Source organism: Pinus tabuliformis, chromosome 5_1, assembly GCF_031772625.1.
Source record: "Pinus tabuliformis cultivar Carrire ecotype Pingquan chromosome 5_1, CPIR1, whole genome shotgun sequence".
NCBI lineage: Eukaryota > Viridiplantae > Streptophyta > Pinopsida > Pinales > Pinaceae > Pinus > Pinus tabuliformis.
Genome location: NC_142305.1, coordinates 584,860,332 through 584,871,835, shown reverse-complemented (window position 1 = coordinate 584,871,835; position 11,504 = coordinate 584,860,332). Strand labels below are relative to the sequence as shown.

General features: G+C 35.6%; 1 pseudogene; it reads left to right on the top strand.

The window, feature by feature from the left end:
- The first annotated feature begins 5,275 nt into the window (after positions 1 to 5,275).
- LOC149166188 (uncharacterized) lies at positions 5,276 to 6,018 on the top strand (annotated as a pseudogene).
- Positions 6,019 to 11,504: the final 5,486 nt, after the last annotated feature.

Here is an 11,504-nt window from a genome sequence, read left to right as displayed (position 1 = left end):
ATAATTAGGTTTTACTGTTGGTTGTTTAATATATTAACCGACAAATGGATGGTGTATAATTACTTATTACTGTTACACTTCTCTCAAGTTACTCAGAATTTCGTTGTTTGTGGTAAAGAATATTGGGCCCCATTTTGAGATGGAAAACTTGTCCTCACAAAGGTGGTCATATCAGGTTAGAGCCATTTTAACTTGAAGCTTTCCTTCGCTCTTATTTTCTTATATTTTAGATGTTATTTTTGTGAACTGAAAGTCAAGCATATGGTTATCGTAGAAATACATGGATATACATATCATGAATCAAGACAAAATGAATAATTGCTTGGAACACTGAGAAAAAGCTTATTTTAAGTTTTTCATTGCCAAACTTATGTCTCTGCTTATCCTACAAATCCCAATTCGTTTTCTGTGTTTACACATTTTGAAATGAAATTCAAGGAGAACTATACAAACAACAAAGATCAGTAGTCAAAGGTGAGGTGAAATTATGCAAAAGGTGCAGCGAAATTTTATGCCTCGGATGTGAATGAATGACCGGAGAACATTACAGCTTTCTGTGTGCTGCCCAGCACTGCTTCTCCTAGAAAGATAGTGCAGTTTCTTGAATGTGCACATTCTATAGTCGGGATAAGGATGGCTTTATGTGAAATGAACTGTGTTTTCTACAGTTTACTCTGAAATAAATCAATGAATCGGCTCCTTTAAATTTCAGTTTACGTATCAATGAATCAGTTCATTTAAATTTCAGTTTGGCTTTGAAGCTTTAGGCAAGTCAAATCGTTGAAACCACTACAAAATACGGCATTCAAACATCATATCCCTTTGCCAAACTTTCAAATAGCAAAAGGTTGTAAAATTTCATCTCTTGAAACCTGTAAAAAACCCTGTATTTAACTTCTTAGGCAAAGGGAGATCGTTGAAACCACTGCAAAAGGCCGCATTGAAACCTCATATGCCTTTTCCGAATTTTTAATGGGAAAACTGACTGTAGAAATGAAACATGCCTTTGCCGAATCTTTTCATTTTTGTATTTGTTTCTTCAATTGTCTTTCTATGTATATGTCTATTGTCAATGGGGTAATGGTTCAATAGTTAACCAGTGTTAGTGTTAATCCTCTCACCAAGGTTAAAATCCCCAAAGTAACATGTTTCACCCCTCATGGGCCAGTTTCTATGTGCAAACAGGCTGGTGTGTGCTTCACCCTGCATGGGCTGATCACCCAGTCAATGAGTCACTGCATCCACTTCAGGCCAGGAGCTAGTCCTGTGCGGCTTTGGTGGACCTGTTGTTTCTTAAGCAAAGAATTCTCATTTGAGTGTAATAAAGTCAGTTACAATCATTATAGCGTTCCTGGATTGGGGGAGAGCATGCTTGCAACATTGTGGTAAGAGGAAGGCAGTGAAAAGAAAAGTAGATGCCTACTTTTGGCATTCAAGTTGTTTATTTTTGCAAGGTATTACATATTTTTTAATATTAATCTGGAACAAAGAATTGACTAGTCAGCTGGACAAAAGTGTTGGTGCTGACGGTTGGGGCACTTGAATATAGTTCATCCTTGAAACTAGTATGTTATGTTCTAAAGAACTCCAGTAGCAGTGTTGTCATATTCTTTTTAGCGCTAGTTGACTCCCGTGCTTGACTGTGCTTTTTGAAGAAGCAGAGTTAGGCCTACTCCTTCAAGTTTGACTAATTCTTCCCTCTTGCAGGAACATACCCTTGATACTTACGCAGCTCCGTGCTTTAGCTCGCACCGTCTACTCTCCTTTGCTGAGCATTAGTCTACTCTCTTTTGCTGAGAACTACTTCAAATCTGCGGGGAGTAACTTACTCCACTAGATCTCCTGCATTTTTGTAAGCTATCCTGCATTTTTGTAAGCTATTACGATTAGCATGAACTAAGAGCTTGCCAAGATAGCTATGACACATCACGTATTATGCAGGCTGAACTTAGTGCAGGGACTCGCTGCTTCGCAGCCTCCCTTGTTTTATGTTGTTTTTGGCTCAATAAACTTTCCCACTGAAGATAATAATAGTTGTATGCAAAAGCATTATAAACTCCTGCACCCATAGCCTTTACCGCAAGAAACCACAAAACATGGGAATCTCTAGCATTAAAATATGAGCACAACTATTTAAAAAAACAAATGTTTAAGTGTGGGGAGTGTGGGGAGGGGGTACCTAGATTGCATGCAAGCCTCGAGGGCTTACAAGACAATTTTTTTCCCAAATTTGTCATTACTTATATATATATATATATAATAAAAAAATTTATTGATTTTTTATTATATATATATATATATATATATATATATTTTGATTTTTTATTTCAAATTTCAATATAAAATACGGATAAAAAATAACAAATAATATTAACCTTAAATATGACATTTTATATTTGATGATGTTGGCACTCACTATGAAGGGAATGCAGCTAGCAGTGATGGTGCCCAGGGTTCCTTTGTTTGGGTTTTGGTCAATTGTTGTGGCATAAACCGTGTAGACTAGGGTGTTTCTTTATGTGAATTCAAACAAACTCCTTACTCACCACCATAGCTAGATTCTTCATTGTGTTAAGCCTTGTAAGCAAGCCACGATACATTGTCTTTATACCCACTTTATCAACAACTTTGTACTATTTAGCATGTGCAACTTTGTCCAATTTATCCTATGCAACTTTGTACTATTTATCCTATGTAGGTAGGCAGTGTTGAAATTGTTTCACCTGTTGTTGCAAACATTGAATCTGTTGTTGAAGCCTTTGCATCTGATCCTTAACGAGGTCCACCAACACCTGAAGCATCCAATTTTAGCCATTGATTCGTTTAACTCAGCATCCAAGAATGCATGGGCTAGGGCACTACCAACAACATGTCTAGACAAGGAGAATAACAAAAGAATTTGATATTAATTTCACTAAGGTGATACAAAATATGTTATTTTTTTAAACTGTGGTTGGGCCATTCACCATCATATTTAAGTTGCATGTGTTACACTTGTGTTTAACAGTCATACATGGAATTATGTAGAACAATGCATCATGGTTTCCTCTATTAATTAGGTAGTTGCATCAAGAGGAAGGTTGCCTTGGTTGTGTATTGTCCTATAGAAGTGGAACTATTGTCGGTTAAGCTTGGGTAAAACTCTTCACTTTGTTTTAGGGAAACCAAAAGTTCATTGTAGAATTTGCAAAAATACAGGCTACTTGTAAAATACTCTTCATTAACCTTGGTTGGACTACTGCTGGTTTTGAATCTCTATTTAACACATGGATTTGCAGACAGTCAAGATGTTAAGCTTTTAGTGATGTTTTCCATAGCTTTGTTTATGATGTATATATTTATCAATTATTTGATTGTTGGGAGGAAATTTTCTATGGTGACATTTTATAAATTATGACTAATAATATCTTTAAGGTTTATTCAGTTTATACTAGAAAAATATTCAAAACTTTAATACTTTTTTTGTAGCAGACAGTGTAATATTAGAAATTGAAACATGGTTTCTAATAGTCATAGGTTTGTTTGTTTTGTGGTATTTGAGATAAATTTTCTATATACAAACCTGGGATTACCTCTCTCTGCAGGGTGGGTTCAAAGTGGAGGTTGTATTTGTGGTAAGAATTGGTTGGGTTTGGCTAGGTGTTCAATGCATGGGGCTCATTGTTGTGAACTTTGGTGACTTTAGAAAATTTTTGTGCCAAAAGGTAAGGTCCATCCAACTCTTAGTTGATCATGAGCCAGGCACCAATGTTGAACGTGGAAGCATAGAGAATAGGCGTGGTTTCGTCGTCTCAAACGTGTCAGGCCAGGTTTTTCTCCAATATGAATATAAAACAATCAAACATTTACTTAGAGTTAATATGGAAATTTTGCAATATAGGATGAGTAATTTGCTTCTGGTTTGACATGAGGTTAGTATATTGGTTTACTCTCCTGCAATTGCTTGTAATATTAGTCATTTCTTCTTTTATAATTACAACCTCTCTTTTTGAGTTTGAGAGCTAGACATAGAATCTTTAATGTTGGAAATGAGTTGCACCTAAAGAAACATCTAAGAATTCTTGGCATTCACCCATTTGAGTCACGGGTTAAAAATCAGAGAACATATTGGAGTAAAGGTGCTTAGCTCCACTTGAATATTCCTCTTAAACAAGTATGAAAATGGGCTAGTATTGAGTCCTTCATTCTACTATGCCTTCTACAATCGGATTAGAATTCAATCTTCAAACAACTTTCATATGGTTGTTTTTTGTTGCCAGAAAACAACAAAAGAAAAATGTCTCAGCATGGTGCTTGTATGCTTGTACAATATTCTACGACTTATCTTTGTAATACAAGTATAAATTTACTACTATGTGGAGCCCATATGATGCACTACTTCCTACCCAATGACAAGCCTCGATATTTAACGCAATACCTCTATCTATGTGAAAAAACAACACCCCTAAAGAATTATTGATATCAACCAATTTTCTTTGCTTGGACACATTTAGAATCTAGATCAAAAGACTATTTGTTTGGGATATGGTTGTAGCTATCATTCTATCATTATAATACATCAATAAGAGATGTACTTATGGTATTCTGCATTCAAAGATAGAGAGAAGGAAGGTACCAAAGCTGAAAACGCTTGCAAACTTTTGTTCCTAAGTTTACTCAAGCATGATAAAATCCTTATTTTCCTTGAGAACTCCTAGAAAACATGTTTAGAATGTTTCAGTTCATGATAGTGGGAGTGTTTTCTGGCTTTGACAAGAAGATGATGCAACTTCCACTCTCGAGGCTAAGAGATGAACCTTTGGCCTCAATTGGTGTATTTAAATTGTGTAAATGCATTACAAACTGAGTGGGGACACAAGGTTTAACAATTTTCCAATCGGAAAAAAATTGGTCTTTCTACTTCTGGATATTCAAAATAATGCAACTTAAGACAAATATGGTCCCAACTTTTTTTTGGTGTTCAAAATGCAACTCTTAAAACTTTGAAAAAAGATTTAGTTCAATTCTTACATGATCCCATTATTTCCAACTACCATATCTCAAATTTGGTAAGTTGAATAGAGAGGATCACTTCTTTATTATTAACCTCCCCTTCCAAAAATGACAAGAAGGAAAATGTTGTTGAAGCCCCACTGCAACACATGAGCTATTGCACCTATGGAAGCTGATACCGATGTATTTAAAAGAGAAAAATATACTCCAAATTTTAATCTACTTATAGATGTAATATTACCTTATACTATGTTTTATTCAACTAGTAGTTGGTCAGATGTTTATGGTCGTTTTGGATGAAAATCTGTTTAAGGACCTTGATACAGATGACAGTGGAAAGATTAGCAGGAATGAGTTGCGGTCTACCCGTGTTCAAATGGGAGTAGATATGGGTGTTCCTCCCTTCACGTTTACCCTTGAAGGTGATGATTTTCTAACAAACTTTTTAAAGAAGCATGGGGCAGAAGGGACCAAAGAATTAGGGAAGGCTAAGCTTGCTCAGTTACTCTAGGGTATCTTGCAACAAGATATGGCTGATTCTCTAGCTTTAAAGCCCATTATTATCATCCAAGATATTGAGGTCTTCAATGGCTCATGACTGATAAATTTTTTTGGTAGATGACAAACTTTTAGAGCAAGTGACAAATCTTATGTTCTAGCAGTTGGATGTGAATATAGATGGTAAAGTTAGCAAATCAGAACTCTGACCTTCCTTCAAGATGAAGGGTTCAGAAAAGGGTATGCCTCCTTTAGAAGCAGTTGGATGTGAATATAGATGGTAAAGTTAGCCAATCAGAACTCTAACCTTCCTTCAGGATGGAGGGTTCAGAAAGGGGTATGCCTCCTTTAGAAGCCAATGAAATAGTTGAGTTGCTCTATGATCAGATCCTTGCGAGTGTCAATGAAGACCATAATGGCCAGCGTGAAAAAAATGAGTTTCGGGCACTTGTTAAGGGTATATTGGAGATGTTCGGTGAGCGACTTGCTGCAAATTCCATATTTCGTGATTTGGAAGTTGTTGATTAGAAATGTTCTTGGATAATGTAATTGTCTTGTTTTGGGATTCTTTTTCTCAATGAGCCCAGTGTTAAGATTATTTATAGCCATCTTTACATTTGATTCAACCATCCGTGGAAAAATTTAGAATTGAGCATGTCAACATGAACCGACTTGGTCATACCGCCAGTAAAATTTGTATTAATTTCTTTTATTTTCTATTGTCTTCAGTTGACAACGACGGGGACTTGCTGATTTGCAGCTTTCCTTGTTTAGTAATATATAATGACTACGTTGACAACCAGATGAATGCATGCATGTATTTTCCATCTCAATCATTTACACGTAAATGATGAAAGTCAATTGTGTCACAAAACAAAACTTGGATTGGATATCTTGGTGCAAGTATACTGATCTTTTTCTCAGGCTAGTCTAGTTACCAATAGGTAAATATGAATATATTCAATATTTGAATAAAATGATCTTAAATTGAAGAAATATAACTTCGAGTTTGTGACTCTAAAGGGAATTGTGAATGTCATTTTATACAAGATATTTCGTTTGGTATTCTATGTTTATATAAAAAATACAAGATAATTGATTGAATAGAGTATCAGCATGTTAAAAAATAATTTCAAAAAATAAAATTGTATTTAATTATTAATTTATTGTAAGTGATTAATAAAATTGTGAAAATAATAATTACATTGATAATAGGTAATTGATTTTTTATATAATATATAGATTATTTTTTTTCAATTATTTAATTATTGTTAATTATGTTTTATGGTTTTTAGCTAAAAACTAATGCACCTAATTTAGTAGCATTACTTTTGGAAAATCAAAGACAATTGTATTACTATGTTCTAGGAAGGCTCTTGACAGCAACTCGTCAAACTTTGTGATCTTTAGCAGCTAGAAAATCTACAATGGTAAATAACAGTTTAGGGTCTAACAAAGTTGGAAAATTAACAAAATATAAACAATAATTACTAGCACCCTTGAGATGCCTCAAAATCCACATTACCACTCGCCAATGTTGTTTTCTTGGATTGGCAAGGAACCTACTCACTCCTCCAACTGAATGTGTAATATCTAAATGGCTACATACCATCGCATACATCAAGCTACCAATTGTTTAAGCGTAAAGGATTTTACTCATTTCCTCCTTCTTCTAGTCGTCATAAGGGCACAAATCAACACTAAGTTTGAAGTGTGACATTAAGGGTGTACCAACTGGTTTGGCATCCTTCATATTGAACCTGTCTAACACCTTCTCATTATTTTTTTCTTGTGACAACCACAATTTTTTGTTCTTTCTATCATGTGTAATCCTGATTCCCAATATTTGTTATGTTGGACCTAAATCTTCATTGCAAATTGACTATCGAAATCTTTCTTCAACCTATTAATCATGTTTTTATCATGTCCAACAATTAGCATATCATCCACATACAGGAGTAGTATAATATACCTTTCTTGGTCATACCTCTTGATATAGACACAATGATTAGTCTGTAGTATTTTGAACTTATGATCCAATATAAATTAATCAAATTTCTTATACCATTGAAATGTTTCTTGTTTCAGCCCATAAATGTTGTTCTTAAACCTACAGACAAGGTTCTCTTTACCATTTACCTTGAATCCTTCTAGTTGTTCCACATAAATTTCCTCCTTCAATTCTCCATGAAGAAAATTTGTCTTCACATCTAATTGTTCACATTCCAAGTCTAAAGCAGCAACAAGACCAAGGATAACTCTTATGAATGACATTTTAATAACATGTGAATTTTTTTTTGTAAAGTTAATACCTTCTTTTTCGGAAAATCCATTCCTCAACAACCTTGCTTTACAAGTATCTTTCCTTCATCTCTTCACCCTAAAGGTTAATCTTGTATACCCATTTGTTTTGTAGGGCATTTATTCCTTTTGGAAGCTTCACTAACTCCCAAGTTTTATTTATTCAACAGAGAACCATTACTTCCTTCATTGTTTTCTTCCACTTTTTGCTAGTTTCAACTTCACAAGATTTCTGAAAATGATGAGTTTCACCTTCATCGGTCATAAAAATATAATTTGAGGGTAGACATTGTAATGTCCCTAGCCCCTAGTTGTGCGACACTACTCAACAATACTATGCAATGTTAAATAAATTAATATGTGGAAAGTGTATACATTAGAAATTTTTCCATAAATTATCTTGTTACAAACAATTATAAGTAATTATGCATTGTAGTACAATCTGCCATATATTTTCTACATTGCATATAGCAAAATTTAAGCACCACAACGGAAATATTCATGTAATTATGTGAAACCCCTACTGGGATTAACAATCTAATAAAAACACAAATTGTAATGCTCAACACACATATACATATGCAAGATACAAAATAACTGTAACTTCCCAACTTAGGGTTTTTCGTCAAAGCAGATAAGATCATATGGGGATACCCATAAAACATAACATGGCACATAACACACAACATATATAAAAATATAAGTATGCATAGCAAAATTATCATTTCGTAATAGACATTTAACCATGAAACCCAAGAATTAGGGTTTCTCCGTATTTAACTCAAATATCCATCATAAATATATAAATTGGTATAGGTAAATCAAAGATACTTGTGCGTATAAAAAATGAATTGACTTTTTGTGAGCTCTTGACATTCCTCCTAGGCATAGACCATGTGGCTCATAAAATCAACCATAGGTTACCCTTGAGCTGAGGTGGAAACTCCATAAGAAACAGTAACCGAAACATCTACACATCCATGGCTATGCTGCCAACCCAACATACATGCTTCTCAAGAGCTTTAGGCACCCTCCAAACTAGTTGCGAAGGTGCCAACCTAATACTCATGCTACTCCGGGGATCCAGCCAACCCCACCAGGTCACAAAATTTCATGCATTCCCACCAAAACTGCATCGCCTCCAAGCCATAAATAAGGCCAACAAACTCTATGAGCACCAAGCTCCCAAAGCTAACATAGGGTATCACATCATAAACATGATGCATCCATACAATACGGTTAACTTAGTAACCACACCTTGGCCAATTTGGGGTCCAACCCCAGGACTCATTGGCTATCATTTAGTATTAGAGTCCACCCTAGGACTCACTCACTAATCCCCCCTCTAATCATCCTTGGTTGAATGAATCCCTTTACAGGCAAAATATAACCTTTTATAACTGTATGACCTTAACTAGCTAAGCGGCACTTAGTCGAGCCACATGGACCCCAGGGTGTACTTTTAACTGAAAGAATACAATTGTTGCATTTTTCTCTTGAATTGCGCTCCCCATACTCTTTTCGTCGAGTGGTTTCCGCAGCCATCCTAATTTTAATATTATTATAATATTTAATTACAATGTTACAAATCCATGCTCTAATGCCTCAAGCCTTTACAGGCATATCAATATAGGCACATGGACCCCACAACCCATTTATAATCACTACAGGGGCATGAAAACCCCATAATATCATTTTGACTAGCCTATTAGTTAGATACATTTAAGCTCACCAACCTAAATATAAATGTATATTTTATTACATCATGAACGGTGGGGGTACCCCTCCTTGTTTTATGCACTATTCTCAGTGCATGATATGTCTATAACTTGAGTCTACTACCGCAAACTCTTACATTCCATGTCCTCTTCTTTGGCTTCCTCCTGGGTTTCCTCCACACTTTCGATGCCCTCTACACAACACTGGATCAAAGGGTTCTTGCCCCATGCCAATAAACGTGCACTTGCAACTCCACAAACATTATACCTAGAGGACAACAATCAAATAATGTTAATATTAATAGCAATTAATCGTGATTTATATACCCATGTTCAACAACAACAACCATATACAAGCCCACATTCATCTAAATACGCAAACATAAATTGCAATTTCTTTTTAGTCCCTGCCATCTGGAAATGGCCAGGGACTATAGTAATCGAAACGAATGAACTTAAAATTAATTGAGCTATTTGATACTGCCATTTGATCGAGTATAATGAAAGTTTTTGGATAAATAGTCATTCACTGTCTTATTTGGCCTCTTCCCGAGGCCAGAGGCAGAAAGCATATATTATCTTGGGTTTGTGTTATTCATTTGTTCATTTTTTTGGACCTGTTAGACTAATGCTAACATTAGTCTCCCAGTGTAAAATGCTAGCTAGCTCCCGGGTACATCCTTATTCCAGTACATCCTTCCCGCTGTGACTGATGGGCTTTCTTGCTCTCTTGCCACTTGTTGCCACATGTTGCTGCTTATTCTATGAATTTGCCACCTATTGCTACTGTGTCTACTATGGCGTTCTTGCATGTTATTGTTGTTCCTCCTTTCCATTACTATGGCAAGTTCACAGGATCTGTGTCCCCTGATGAGCCTCCAGGATCTGTCTGAGCTTCCAATTCCTGCAAAACTATCAATATTCTGAGCCAACTGCTCGGCCTGAGTTCTGTTGAAGTCCTCCAACTGCTCCGCCTGAGTTCTGCTGAGTCCTCCCTCTGCTCCTTTCCATTAATCTTGGGCAAGCTTCCCTTATTTTCTGGATGGAAAATCTCTGAGGGGATGCCTTCTATAACATCTGTGATTTCTAGTCCGAAAATAGTCTCTTCAAGGATTTCTATCAGGTATTTTGCATTTCGTTTAATTGAAGATTTTTGTCAGGTATTTTGCATTTCGTTTAATTTGAATTAAACATGGGTTCAATATTCAATAGGAAAATGCTGTAACTTTGGGAAAAAAATTAAGCACTCACCATATCTTGACAACGCGCTGAAAAATCCAATGTTTCCCTTACTGTCATTTCACCGAGGTGCAATTCATGCTGGCTAATATAAGTAGATGTTCTTTGAGGCACAAATTCATTTAACGAGTGCCCATTGTAGGTTACAGCTCCAGCGACCTGTAAAAAGAAAATATATATAATTTTTCTGTAAGAAGTAGAGTCACATATGAAAACTTGTCAAATATTGATGCACTAAAATATAGACAGCTAAAAAATTCGGCACATTTGAGAGTAAAAAACAATGTCGAATTTCTTAATCCATACATTTAAAACTTGGATGGCATTTCTTACAATATCATTTTACTAAAACTTGGAAGGCATTTCTTACAATATTATTTTACTAGAATAGATCCTAAACTTATTGTGAGATCACGATCAGGATTCCCAGCTAGAGTTGTTAGCAATGTAGTTTTTCCAGCACCAGGTGGACCAAGAAGAAGTGCCATTCTGAACGGTTCAATGACGTTTCATGAGAATGGAGATTGTCTCTGAAACGGCTGAGCTGTCTAGGAATAAAGGGCATATGAAAAACTTACCTAGAAGGCTTGATGATGACACTGATATCATAGAGGATTGTTAGAGTCATCCTCTTTGATGGCAAGATCTTCATGTAGTTAAGAAATCCCTCCTATTTGACGCCAAGATCTTCATGTAGTTAAGAAATCCCTGCACAATAACACCATATTTTATGCGGTCAAATGTCAAGTTGTCAAT